Source organism: Corvus moneduloides, chromosome 10 (genome assembly GCF_009650955.1).
Source record: "Corvus moneduloides isolate bCorMon1 chromosome 10, bCorMon1.pri, whole genome shotgun sequence".
NCBI lineage: Eukaryota > Metazoa > Chordata > Aves > Passeriformes > Corvidae > Corvus > Corvus moneduloides.
The window spans coordinates 7,223,247-7,237,774 of NC_045485.1; the positions used below are offsets into that span (position 1 = coordinate 7,223,247).

The 14,528-nt window shown below is 45.8% G+C and overlaps 1 protein-coding gene across 4 annotated transcripts in view; it reads right to left on the reverse strand.

Annotated features, from left to right (window-relative positions):
• The window catches only part of SPSB4 (splA/ryanodine receptor domain and SOCS box containing 4), an 81,049-nt gene extending 71,302 nt beyond the window's left edge, over positions 1 to 9,747 (reverse strand). For 2 of the 4 annotated variants that reach the window (XM_032119804.1, XM_032119803.1), the window contains exon 1: positions 8,761 to 9,010. The gene's annotated coding sequence lies outside the window, so the exon portion shown is untranslated. Of the gene's footprint in view, positions 1 to 8,760; positions 9,284 to 9,525 lie in introns of those variants that run through there. The other 2 variants (XM_032119806.1, XM_032119802.1) reach the window with 2 other exon arrangements.
• Between the last annotated feature and the right edge of the window lie 4,781 nt (positions 9,748 to 14,528).

The following is a 14,528-nucleotide window of genomic DNA, read 5'->3' on the forward strand; positions in this document are numbered from 1 at the left end:
AGTAAAAAATCCCTTGTGAAAACCTCTTCACTGGGAATTCTGACGAAAGTTAAACTGCCAGTTTAGCCTAGGCTTAAGGATTATCCAGAGGAAGCATCCCACACACATTTTTCCCAGGAGGTGTGAAGAGATGCCTGCATCTGTTAAGTGCCCAGATTTTCTATCCTGCCAGCCAGCAGTGCTCCAGAGGAACCGAGCTGTTTGCTTCGCTACTGCTTCCTGCATTGCTAATTCAGACATCTAAATTTAGATGTCAGGTTTAGCCAGTGGTTTTTCCACTTCTTCCAACAGTCAAAACAAAAAGAAAAACAGTTCTGCATCCATTCACTATCTTCATCCATGTGCAGAAGAAAACACGATGTCAGAACTCCACACACTGGAATTACATCCCCAGCCTCTAGCTACAGGGTGAGAGAAAGAGTCTCTGCTCATCTCCTGAATGACACACCAGGCAGCAGGCACTACTGAGTCACATTTCTGTCTAACCCTGGGCACTGCTCACCCAGGTTCCAAACGATTTTACCACAGGGAAAACAAAACCTAAAAATAAAGGGAGTAAAGGGAGAGGGTTGGCTTCTGCATTGAGGAAGACTTCCTGCTCCCATGTCCTCTATTAGCAGGATGTGGATGGAGTAAAGCAGTAAAAGCGAGCTCATCAGTCACTCTCATGTCCCGGGAGTGTTGAGACATTTCAGCTTGAATTTCCCTTTGGTGTCTTTTTCCAGCAGTCAAACTGTGATGAACTAGAACATATGGATTTTTAATTCCCTTGCACTATTATTCACCATTGCTAGACAGAGATGTATTTGAGTGAAAACAAGCTGCTGATTCTTGTTACCGAGCCTAAGAGCAGGAAATGCAAGCCAGTTATCAATGCTGAAGGTGACTCACTGAAAAAAACCCCAATTATTATAAACTGAAAGCCTACTGTAACCCTAGGCATGAAGTCAAGGCAACAGCTTCATGCACTTCCTCCCATCCCACTGCAGCTTACTGAGGTGAGGGAAGTTCTGTTACCACATCACTGCTGACTCCTCACAGGAGTTTGAGCAGCACAGGAGTTGGACCTTGCAGCAATTCCTGATGGTTCCCTTTGTGCACCCTGCCTGTGAAGTCTATTTTCACTCCCCTGTTTCCTTTTTTAAATCCTGACAAATACTTAAGCTTAGTCCCTTTGACAAATTAATCACCTTTTTCTCCATCACCTTCAAGAACTGCTGTTCTGTGTTCCTCTCTTTCCCTGTCCACACTTGAGTACGTTGCTACCAAGAGATCTCACAGGTGAGCCTCTCTTCCTTCTCTCCACCCACACATTTTGTTTCAAACAACGCTAATATGAATGCTAAAAAATTTAAAAACAACAAGGACATATTCCAGGTCTCATGCTCATGCTTGTTTAATACATCTTGTTCTATTTAAATCTGAAAAGACAAGATACTACACATGTTGTAACAAATCCTTCCTGAGCACATTCTCACATCTTTGGTAGATGATCACTGCACTTACAACACTGCATCTTAGTCTAAACAGGCCAGCAGTGAACTACGTGCAAGGTTTTCTAGACTACTGGAAACAGTTACGTCAGCAGTGACCAAAGTACAAAGGAACTTCTTGATGTGATAATATTTTAAATAATCACCAGCTTCAATGTGTTATTTGCCTTTGAATACAACAGATGATGGAAAATGCACCCTTTTTATCTTGCAACATCAAAACCCAAGGACTCTATAAATATTTAGTGAATGATCAGTACACTTAGAAGTGAGAATATCACAGCAAGTATTACCCAGATGTTAACAGCATCAGAGGCTGATGGTACTGAAGCACAGGGATAGTCAGGTGCTGGTACAAACCAGATGTAACACTAGTATGCAGCAACAGTAAAATGAGGTTGGGATGGCAGTGCTTCTGTCTTTTATAGACTTTGATGTGCCACTGTCTTTATTTCAAACAACTTCTGTCATCTCTGCCATGTTTGACAATAGATTTCAACAAGGAAAATAGCATTTCCATTTCTTTATGCTGCATCATAATTTCTGAAAGCAAGATGCACCTGAACCTCCTTGCAGGGTCAGACCCCCACAATCTGCTCTACAGACAGGGACTTTGCTCAAGCATGAGATGAAAACATCAAAGATCAGAATTTCATTTATTATTCTCAGGTTTAGCACATGCCCAGAAGGGCACTGCTGCTGCTCCTTTCCTAGGCAAAGAAAAAAGTAATGGCCCTGCCCAAGTGAACTAGCTGGAGCCTCAAAATATCCTCAGTCTCAGAAAGAGTTCAGCATGTGCTCCTATCACACTCTCAGACCCTCAATTTAAATTCAAGCAGACCAGTGATAAGCCATGAGGAACAGACACTCAATTCCCCATGCAAAGATGTTACACAAATCTGAAGTATCTACAAGTACACCTTTTTACAAGTTAAATTAGAATTAACTTTCAAGATAATCAAACAAATGAATTAGTTAAATTTTAATGGGTGCTTTTTTTTAACTCAAGAAAGTGTCTCAGTCAGAAAATACCACAAGCAATGCTGTAAGGACAAAGTTTCAGTTTTAACTCATAAATTCCCAGGTCAACTACACTGGATTTTGGGATTATTTATAACTTGAGCCAGCAACTAACATAAATGAAGTAAAATACAGGACACACTACAAAACTATATGCAGTGACATCATCGAGCAAGGAAGTTCAAGCAAACTAATATTTGAACTTTATTTTAAAGCAACCATTGACTTCATAACACTGCAATGATTCTGTTGTCAAAAGCAAATGACAGCAGAACTTATTGTGGACATGGAGTCTAAAACACTCGGAAAACAGAGGTTCAGAAGTACCAGTACTGGCCCCCGCCCCGATTGCTGCGTCCCAGCTGCCCTTAAAGTCATTCTCAAAACAAGAAACCATTTACAGTTTCACTAGTAACTCAACAAACAGTTAAAGCTCAAAATTCAAAATGCTCTTTACCACTTAAACGAACTATTTCCTTAGCTATACATCGATTTGATTGTCATGGCATTTTCTCACAGGTGAAGTAATACAATCCTTGTTGACAACACTGTGAATTTATTGCTTCATTTTGCGTGGCTTCTATCATGAAATAGTTTAATCGGAAGTAAGCTCAATATTTTGGAGAATTAGTTCAGTGTTTAAAGATACCAGCCAACTTTCTTCCAAGCCATTTTCATCCTTCCAGAGCAAAACTATTTTTTAGAACCAACACACAGATCATGACTGCGCCTACAATCTCCACGTAGGGATTTCTGTGGACAGCTCATTCTCAGTATGAAATGTAGCACTGATGTAAATACTTTGCACAACGTGGCTCTCTTAAAATTATGACCTCCAATATCTAATGAAAAAGGTATCCGTCTGCTGGTGGTAATTTGTTTCTGCATTCATTTGAAGAAGAGACAGAGGAGAAACAGTTAAATTATAATTAAGTACCTAAACCTTTCATCAGATTTGAAAAATCCCACCTTTTTCCATGCCTAAAGCTATGCGAGTGCTCCCGCATGATTAATGCTCCCTTGAAAAAGCAATTCTAAATATGTTGATTTTTGAACATTCAAGAAACACCCTTTTTAACAGAGGCTACATGAAGCTGCTGCTGCAAGGTGTAGAAGGAGCTTGAATGGTCTCTAGGTACTGGCCTCGCTTTCCCCTCTCACACAGAGCTGGGCCATATTCAGGTGCCAAGCAGAAAAACTACTGAAGAAACAGAACAGCAAAGTCGGCTGCCAGCAGCGCCTGTGCTGCCTCAGGACAAGAGGTCCAGGCTGTCCAGCCCCTCCACAGGGAATTCCCTCAGCAGCTCCCTATCCCAGCAAGCAGAGGCTTCAGGAGATGAGCTCCTGCAGTCTGGACCATGGTTAGGTCCCAGGGCATGGACCCACTTCTGCAGGAAGCAAATCCTCATTCTTTTGAGGAGACACTGTAAATACAACCAATCTTTTCTCTTTCTCGAAATCTCTTGGCAATATTCTCCTTAGGAGTCGTCACTGCAGAAAGGCACAACAGCAGACAAGTGCACCCCTGGCTTTAACAATAGGTTAGGAAGAGAAAGGTAGTACAAGAACAAGCTTTTGGAAACAAGTTTAATCAAGAAAGCAAGCTCATCTAAGGAGTCTGCTGTACAGCTCTGAAAGAATTAGCTTGCAATCAGCTCCAAGACGGATTTCATACACTGCTGCACTTCATGCTGCACACCAAAGCTTACTTGTCGCTTCAGCCTCAGACAAATCCTCAAAGATAAAGTTGCTAAGTCACCACACTCTGCAATGCAACACAATAAAACTTGTCATCTGACACCAGTCAGGAGCAGGATTACCCCAAAATGTTCAATCCAAAGATACACAAATAAGCAAAGAGAAGCAAGAAATTATACAGAATACTGCTCAGCACTGGTCTAAGTTCAAATGACTTCAGAATGAACAGATTTAGGACACAGAGCACACATGTTCAAGTCCAGGCACCTGACCTCTTACTAAGGATGGAAACATATAAATTCTCCTCACATGCTTCTTTGCTATGGCCAAACCACAGCAAATTATGTAAAATTTCTGCATTCCAATTCCTACAGAAATAAAATGCTGCTCCACATTGGCCTCTGAGGCAAAGGTGACATCCACTTAAAAAAGACACCCCCCAAAAAATACAAACACACACATATGTACATTTCAACAGGCTAGTACCTGACACTACTTCATTTCCGGTGGAAAAGAGCCAAAGGAAGGAAAGTGGTGAGCTCTGCTCAGCACTCTTGATGGGCCAGTCTTCAATAGAGCAGAGGAAGACAAAATAGAGCCATCAAGCTTTAATCAATTATTGCCAGCCAAATGACAGTTCTTAGCCCAAAGTCATGGGACCCTGTGAGCACTGATCTTTCTTAACCACGACTGCTCCCAAAAAATATAACCCACATTTTCAAGCTCTCCTTTATACATTTTTCCATGCTGCCACCAAGGCCACTGGAGCACACTGTTAAATCTCTTCAGGGCAAGGATTTTTCCCTGATAGGCTGTGAATGCTACTGATTATACTGCCAGCTTTCCAAACACAAAAAATCAAACCAAAACTAAATTTTAACTTAATCACCATCCAATCTAAAGGGCTGTAGAACTGTACAAGCAGCTGAGGAAAAGGTATTTCCCGACATCATTCGGAACATCACCTGAAAGCAGGATTCAGACAGCACCCCCCATTTCAAATACTTTAACTCTTGAGGGAGCACAGGTCACGTACACTACTCTGCTCTCTTCAAGCGACAGATCTTGGACACTACAACAAAATAACAGACACCTGTTGTTCTTTGGAAAAGTTTTCAGTGAAGCTGCATTCAGCCCTTCTGGAGCAGCAATCCCTAGTATATTGGCAGTACACAGTCTAGCACCAGTGGCAGTGATGCACACACACCTTTTCAAGGCAAAAAGCAAACAACCAATCCCCACAAACAACCTGAGCATGAGTTGACTGAAGTTTAAAAAGTTGGAAAACATGAACTGCTCTTCCAGGAAGCACATGATGCATTAACATCCTATCCTACAGCACAACCTATGTCGGCTAACAGAGCCCTGGGCTGCCGGGGTTGCATGTTGCAAAGACAGCCTAAAGTCACCCCCAAAGGCTATGTGTGCTGCAGGGAGTGACACAGATTCACCAGCATGAACACAACGCCACGAAAAATACAGTGGGCGAGGTAGCTATCTGGTCTGGCAAGTTTCAACCCACAGCACTCATTTATTTTCAGTCAGTCCAACAACATCAACTTCCAAATTATAAGCAAATATTTAGCCATACATAGAAACTTTACAAAAAGCTTTGATTGCAAAAACCGGTTAACTGTTCAGTGGGCAGGTTTAAGCAATGCCTTCATCACAGAAAATGGATTTATTCTGGCTTAGTAAATACTTGAAATTCCCAGGACAACACGTGTGACCTGCATCTCTGCTAATCTCAAGGTGCATACTGAATTGACATAGCTCAGAGAGACTACACTGCATCCATCCATCCATCCAGAGCTCTGCCAGCATGGAGCCCTTCATCCCTGGAGCCACAAGCCCAGCTTTGCTTCCTGGATGGCGCCAGGAAGGCGGGCACCCAGCAGTACCAGTCTCCACTCCTCTCTACCATCAGTCTCGCCTCAGTCTTCAGAGAGGATTTATGAAGTCCAGCAACATTTACATCCATCCTCTGTCCTGGGAAACCTGCTGAGACGAGAATACATCCAGGTTTTCTTTACACAGATATTCTATTAAGAGTGCATTTATCCTCACTAACTGATGCAGGAAATAGATGCGAGTATCAAGGCCACTCTGCATTACCATTATTCAGCCTGGGATTTACCACTGCAAAAGCCACAAGTTTACACTGAAGTTGCCCCAGCACAAAAAGAATCAAGCAGAGGATGTCAGTGCAGCAGTAGTGAGCAGCCAAGCAGACTGAAGAGAGCAGACAGCTCAAACACGGCATGGCTTACAGAATTTGAATAAGGCATCACTCTTTCTACCCTCCTCTTCTTGGCCATGAAGAATTATGGGGATGGGACAGTTGAATATCTAGCATGATCTTGCTACTCACTTTAGCCAAGGATTTTTAACAATACTACCTCAGAAAATCATGTAATGCCTTCTTCCTTGATTGCTCTCACTAGGTCTCAAATGTGTCAGCAAATCAGCTCTTCAAGAGAAAACTCCACAGCTGTCTCAATTACAAGAAGCCAACTCAAAGTAACCATCACATGGAGTCCTGTCACATGGCACTGAGTGCCACTGTGAAAATTATTTCCCTTCTCCATAAAAAGAGGTCAATGTCCTATACACAGAAGAGGGGAAAACAGTGACTGTGAAGGAAAAGGAGACAAAAATAGCTTCCTTGGTTTTTCTTGGTACATGGAAAATCCATTATAAAAAGTTATAAAACAGCAACAATGAAGCCTGATGAGTTAATGAATTGTTGCTTGTGGAGTCACAGGAGAGATGTCCCATCATTCAGAAATTCCTATGCTGCACAAGCACGAGCCATAAAGATGACTGTCATTTGGTCAAACCAAGAATCAAAAGTTCAGGTTCTTTCAAGAAAACAGATACCCGATCAGTACTTCTCATGGGAGGTTTTATGCTCCTGTTAAAAAACCAACCAAACAAAAACAAACAAACCCCACCATGACATCCCCCCCCCCCCGCAAAAAAAAAAAAAAAAACAACCCAAAAACCAAACAGACCAAAAGTCTCACAACTCCGAAAAGCTCCTTGCAAAAAGGTGGCACTGCTTTCTTAGTCCCGAGCCCCAGAGCCTGTTGAGCAGGAAGCCCGGTGCTTCAGAGCTGGCTGCAGTGACATTTGCAAAGACAAACAGGCCGGCAGGATGGGATGGGAATGCATACAGGGCTCTCGAGCCCAACAGCACCAGTGTGTACTTCCAGAGCAACACCCACATGAGGGCCTCAGCAAGGCACGGAGCTGGGAAGTTTTGTCATGCTGGTGATGCAGGGAAGTACCGAGCCTCCCTTCAGCCCTGGCAGGGACACTGAGGCACAGGACGGTCATCCAAGGACATCCGGAGTTAGCAGCAAGATACCGAGGCACATTAGCTACCAAGGAAACCAGACTTACATGACTAAGGCCAGTTATAAAACTTCCGCTTGTTGTTAGGAGAACGTACAGTATCTGGCATTTCTCTGTCAGCAGCACCAAATAATCTAACAGCAATTTGATATTCATGTCCCTGACAGTCTGCTTTAGTTACAGAAACAACATTAAAAATGTAGCATCCTTCGAGATACACTGCACAAGTCAGGCCAGTTTCACCCACAAGCATCAACTCTCTGGGACTGTTTTTTTTCTCCTGATAAGCTCTTTTGCAGTGTGGAGATATCTTATCAGGGATTGCTTCTGTCACCGGAAGGCAAACAGAGCACTGTGAAAATATCAGGTATGACTTCAGCACCAAAGGGCTATAGCCAACATCAAACCGGCAGCTGAAGTGGTAGCCGGCCATCTCTCTATATAGGACACTTTCCACCCTGTAGCAGTCTACACGCCAAGTTCTAGGCACAAAGAAATAAAAATGACTTGCTGCCAGCACGGACGCTGCCACATCAACGCCAGAGCCCCTCCAGGAACGAATGGGGCTGCGAGAGCAGCGTTCAGCTCCCCTGCCCTTGGTCCCTCGGCAGGAACAGCTTCCTACCAGCGACAGCAAACCCACCGCCTGGCTCCGAGTTCTTACAAGTAACATGAGGGCAAATTCAGTCAATACCTTCCTTTGTTGAAACACAAGTCTCGCATACAAATTCAGGCTTGTCTTGACAAAGGTTCAGCTTGCCTCTTACTCTTACGAAGAAGATAGTTTAGTATTTCAGATCTGTTTCCTTTTAGAACTGAGGTCTAGCTTTTACTGCCCGAAAAAGCACCAAGTAACCACTGTAAAACATTAGCTTGTGGCAATCATTAGGCAAGAGGGTATGCGTTCGGCAGCGCAAAGTCAGATACATTCAGTTTATGAGAAACGTAGATCTCTAGTTATCCAACATCTAGAAATAATTCTCTTAATTAGCTCAGGAAACGAATTTCTATTGCAAACAATTTCATTATAAAGCAGAAGACGCTTCGCAAGTGTATTCCTTTAAACACCAGCTTGAAACCCAGTGCTAAAAAAAAAAAAAAATACAAGAAGCCCCCCACAAACGTGTCTTTACACACTGCAACAAAACAGCGAATTCCCACGAACCGAGGGATTCGCCCACCGCAAACTTACCATAAACCCTCAGCACGGCACTGCCACCGATCCGCTATGCCGGCAGAGAGGCGATCCCGGGGACGAGACGCGGAATACAAGTAAACAAACTCGGGAGCCACCGTGGCCGAGCTCGCCACGCTCGGAGCCCGTGCCCCCGCCCGCAGCGCGCTCGCCCGGCAGAGGCTGCTCCCGCCGCCGGCTGCCCGTGGTTGCCCCGGGGAAGCGAGAGGAGCCGGGGGCGGCCGGGGGGAGCCGCGGCCCGGAGCGAGACGGGCGCCGTGCCCGGGGGGCTGCGGGCGGCTGCGGGGCTCGGGGCGGCTGCGCTCGGCTCGGCCGGGCCGCCCGGGAGCCCCGCCCGGTGCCCGGGGGCGGCGGCCTGCGGCGGCTACCGGGCTTTGTGCGCGCTGCCTCCCCCTGGGCCGCCCGCCGCCGCCTCATGCGAGAGCCGGCGCAGCTGGGGAGCGCGGCGAGCGCCGTGCCCCCTCGCGAAAGCCGATCCCGCTGATCTCATCACCGCGGGTTACTAATCCAATGACCGGGGAATTAACAGCAGATGGCGACGCCCCTTCCCCCCGCCCCGGCCCGGCCCGGCCCCCGCGGACGCGGCGCGGCTCCGGCACCCGCCGAGCCGTCCCGCCAGCCCCGGCCGCTCACGCGTGAAACTCGCCCTCGGGCACCGGCAAACTTTCTCAGCAGCGCGTCTCGCCGCCGCCTCTCCGCTGCCCTCGCCGCCTGCCGCCCGCATCGCCGCCGCCCTACGGGCCAGAGCGGGCGGCTTCGCACCTCCGGCAGAGCACAGCAGCATCTTCCGCCGTGCCGCTCGCAAGGGGAAGCAACGCGGAGGTGCCCAAAGTCCTGCTAGCGAGTCCCTGCGGGCGGCTCATGGTGTGCGAGGCAGAGCCGAGCCGGAGCCGGAGCCGGAGCCGGAGCCGGGGCCGGGCGGGGATCGCCCGCGGGATTAATGCCGGGCATCGGGCACTGCCGTGAAAAGTCAGCACACGCGTCCTTGGGGCTGCCGGGAGGTTGCGTTATCCGGGCTCTGTAAGCCAGATACGTGCGGGTGAAATTCTAATTAAACTTTTGGCTGCCAAAACTAACCCCACACTTCTGGGTGAGCTTCAAGTCTCCCAGAAGGCTGCAGGCAAGGCAAGTCCTGTCAAACCCAGTGCAAGTTACAAAACAGTCATAAGGCGAGTGCTTCCATCACTGCTCATTGATACCAGTAAATAACAACCTGAAAAGCAGTGGTTTCTAATCCTAATAAGCTCGGCCCTAAACCGCCTTCCCTCCCCTCTGCCCCCAGAAACACCAGCACAGGTTCACGCACATGCTGTTTTCTCTCTCATGCATGCAGTGCTTGGGGCCACACTCAAGACAAGAAATGTTAGGTGCTGCTTCTGCTCGGGCTGTGCACTTCTCACCCCGAAACTAGATTATCTTCTCTTAGAGACCTTAGACCAGTCCAGAAAGGTGACGTAAAATTACTGTGTCTTCTAGGACAAGACAATAAAAACTGAGAAAGTTGAAGAAAACCTTTCTGATTAGTGTTTTTCCTCAAATTCTGCTGTTCTACCTATGCTTTATACTTCTGGGGATGGAGGGGGCAAAATTTACCCCCACTGCACTTTCATGATGATACTTATTTCTACAGTATTTTTATTTCTTTTACTAAAATGTTCAGACAGGCTTTTAGCAAAGAACTGAGACAGACAAGAGAAATATCCGTGCTCAGACCATTAAAAAAAATGGAAAGGAAATTCTGCAAATTCTTTGAGAGTCTTCAGTCAAGAAATCCTCCATACGAGCTGCAGTAAAACTGGCTGTGTTTCACACATGCCATGTGGGCAGAAAAAGTGTCAGATAATGGCAGCACCACTTCTGTGGGGACCTAGCAGTGCCTCCCGGGGTCAGACACTCCTGAACCCCAATGAAATATTTTAAACAGAGTATTAAACTCCAGTTCCTCTCCAGGCCCTGCATACACACCCATCCCCACAGCCTTTGGGATGTACAGTAGCTGGAAAACAAAGGATGAATGGGAGTTTTCTATCTGTTCCACAGTTCTTTATGCCTAGAAAAGGCTTTCTGCTGCTTCCCATTCCCTCAGGCAGTCTTTGTCTGGTTTATATATACATACATGGAAGTCTTGACATGAGTAGTCATCTGTGCTCTTACCAGCAGACAAGTTACTGAATTTAAATCCTCCTCTTGGATGCGCGCACCAGCGAATGTCAGTTCTGTGGCACTCATTGGGAAGAGGAGCCCTAGAACGAGCCATGTCTGGACAGTCAGTGGGGCAAGTCTGTGCCATGGACGATGTTTTGCTTTCCTCAGTTTTTAACAGCCTTTTTTCTCTTACACCCTTTCCCAAAACAGCAGTGTTTCCTAACACTTCTTTTGGCAGCCAGCAGTGTGTTTTCCAGTGTAAGATGGGATGTGGTTCTTCGTGCCTGTGCCAAGCTTGATGCAAAAAGCAAACTTAGAAAGACTTTCTACATGGTTTGTAATACTAATTCTACAAAAGGAGATTAAAGAAGTCACATTAGAAGTCAAGCTTTGTATCTTTTCAGCCAGCTTTAGACACATAGGTCTGAAAAGTGCACAATGCAGAGATCAATCCGGCAGCACAGAGTTTTGGGAACACACTTCATGTGCAAATGTGAAAACATTTGAGGGTGTAGAAGGCATCATTTTGATTAATGAGGGCTACAACATGCTATTTGTATATAGATGAGAATGTAAAAGAATAGGAAACAATCACATTTTAAAATATTAACGTGATTTTAAAACACACAAGCATGGTACAGATACAACCCATTCTTTTGAGCTGATGCCGTAAAATACCCGGGGAGAGGAGGAAGAGGCACATGTTTGTGTAGCATTACAAACCTTTCAAGGTAAACTCTGTGACAAAGTCAACAAAATGAACCTTTAGGTACAGTTCCTGGAGCTGTGCATCATAAAGCCTGTGCAGAACCCAGGCTGTATCATAAGCACTGTGCATTACTCACATTCCCCAAAGTCTTCCACTACTTTGAAATTACCTCACAAAATAAAAATCACAGTCGGAAGGGAAATCTTAAGAATGATACACTTTATACTTGACTGGGAAACACCATGGTTAGGTGCTGAGGGCCAGGTGAGAAATCTTCTGCCTCTCCAGTCACCTTGGAATTGCTGGGCAGAGAGTTGAGAATCAAAGTTGTTTGTTCACTGCTTCCCATGAAGTGGTGCAGTTAAGAAAAAGAAGTGAGGAAAAAGAAAGTTGATTTGGATCAAGAAGATGGTAATCTGCTTTCTACTTGGGTCTCACGTGAGACTCATCATTTGAAGTTGTGTCTTGGCATCTGATAGCAAACAGGCCAAAAAAATGTAACTGCCCAAATTTGTTCTTCCCCTACACACTCACCTTCAAGGTAGATTCCACAGTACTGCATGGTGAACCTTCCTACACCCTCAGCTCCACTCAGAAGCAATTAGGAAACATTTCCTACACACGCTCACAAAAGTACTGAGCCCTGATCCTGTGATCCATCAAAACAACCCATCAGATCACTGATATTTTACCCACCTGGTTTCTGGGCATTGCTGTACTCAGGGTGGCTACATCTGCTCTGGTTTTTAGTAGCAGGCTGAGTTACTCTGCTGACAGTCCAGGCTGCCCTGCAGCTGCCCGGCTTTCCAGACAGAGCTGTCTCCCAGCACAGGCAGAAGGAGCTTGCAACAAAAGGCCATTTAGGCACTGCTATGTCTTGTATATCTACATCCCTGGAATTCTTCTTGTTTAGATGCAGGTTGGAGTTTTGGGTGAACTCCAGATAAGATAGAGGGGAGAGTTGAGTGAGGCCACAAAGAAACGGTTATCAGCTGATGGACAGTGTGGACAAAGCCCACCTAGAAATCCTTAAGACAAAACAAATACACATCTGAGATTAATGGATTGTAAGGAACTGTGTTTCATTGCACCACAATTTCCATTTATGGTGCTTAAGCAATGCATATTATTTCTAACAGCCCTCTTAAGTACAGCAATACTCCAGTCATCATTCCTACAGAGGAGCCAAAGTTGAAAATTATGATGAAAATCTGTATTTTCATGCATTTTAGATATCCACATGTGAAGATGTGACCTTAACTATAGTAATCTAAAGTCCACAAAATGCCCACACAAGATGTTTAAACTTCAGGAGTATTCCAGTCCTAAAGCTCTGCTTCCATGAATGCTGGACATTTGTATGAAAGCACCCAGAGAAGCACAGAAGCCTCTACCTTGCTCCAGACATTCAAAACACTGTCTGGACAGAGGTTCTCTGCATAGGTGTTTCCATTCTGACCCAGCCATATCTTGGTAGCCATGAATTCAGACTTTGCCACTGCTCCTTGGAGCCTAGCAAAACCATTAACCATGAAGCCAGGATACTGCATCTCTTAATGAACTGACAAATTGCTACTGAAGCTGAGATCTGCTCCCCTAGGCCATTGGACAGAAGTTAGAATTTACCTTCTTAGAATTCATCCCCCTGCAAGCACAACGACAAAAATCCACAGAGATTAGGGAATCAGCACTTGCATAAATGTTTCCTTAGTTCAAAGATTCTTAGCATAAAGATCATGTACACTGTTGCAGTGGGGATACTGCAACACGCATATATCAAACCAGGAGTCCCGTGGAAAGGAAATATATATGGACAGACAGATTCTTGCTAGATGTTTCAGAGATGTTTATTTCTCCAGCCGCATGGCCAGAGCTCTGCCCAGGAACTGTTCCAGTCACGGGACCAAGGGTCCTTCTGCCCGCGCAGGGAACACAAACCAACCAATGGGAACGAGGCTGAGCAGGGGCAGGGAAGCCCCGTGTCTGTGCCCTCAGGGCCCCTCTCCCAGGGCTACACGGCGGGGGAGGGACCCCAACACCTCACCCGTTTTATTTTAATAAAAGGAGAATGAAAACAACTGGATAAACATAACAAGAACAGTTTCAAAACAAAACAAGCCACCCTCCTGAGTCTTTAAATGTCCAAACAGATTCTCTGGAACATCTTAGGGCTGACAGAAGGGAGACAGGACTCTCTGAGCATGCTTTGTGGGGAAACTGAGGCAGGAGAGGGTTTAACTTCTTCCCTCCCCCTTTTCATCCCCCACTCGGCATTGGAAAGGGATTTTTGGGGAAACAATTGGCAAAAGCATGGTTTTGTGAGGGAAACCATGGATGAAAAAACGGATTGGGAATACACTGGGGGTAATAGGACATAGGGTAAAAGGGAAAGGTGGGATTAGGAAAGGGAAACTGTAGGGGGGGCTTACAATGGAGATATTGTCTAACATGACTACGATTTTTTGCATATATACTGCCTTTTGCAGAAACACCATCAGGCCCAGTGACCTGCGATGCTTGTAACCCTTTTCTCCCTAGTACAATATTAAATTCCACCACCTCTCCATCTCCCAAGCTTGGGATGCATTTTTCAGGGTTATTCTTTTTAATAGCAGTTCTATGCACGAATATGTCTTGCTGGTTGTCACACCTTGTTATAAAACCATAATTTTGCTTAACATTATACCATTTTACTATCCCTAAGGTCTTAGTTACTATGATCTTTTTCCGAGTGGCTGCTGTTTTTTGTCTCGCTGCGTCTTTGCTCTCTCCTTCGGTCGCTCCCGTGTTGGAATTGTCGGGGCTGCTGGTGCCTGCGTGCTCTTCCCGGGGTCGCGTTCGGGGCTGCGCGGGCCGGGCCGGGCCGCACCGCTCAGTTCTCCGTGCGTCGCCTCCTCTGGTCGCAGCTTCG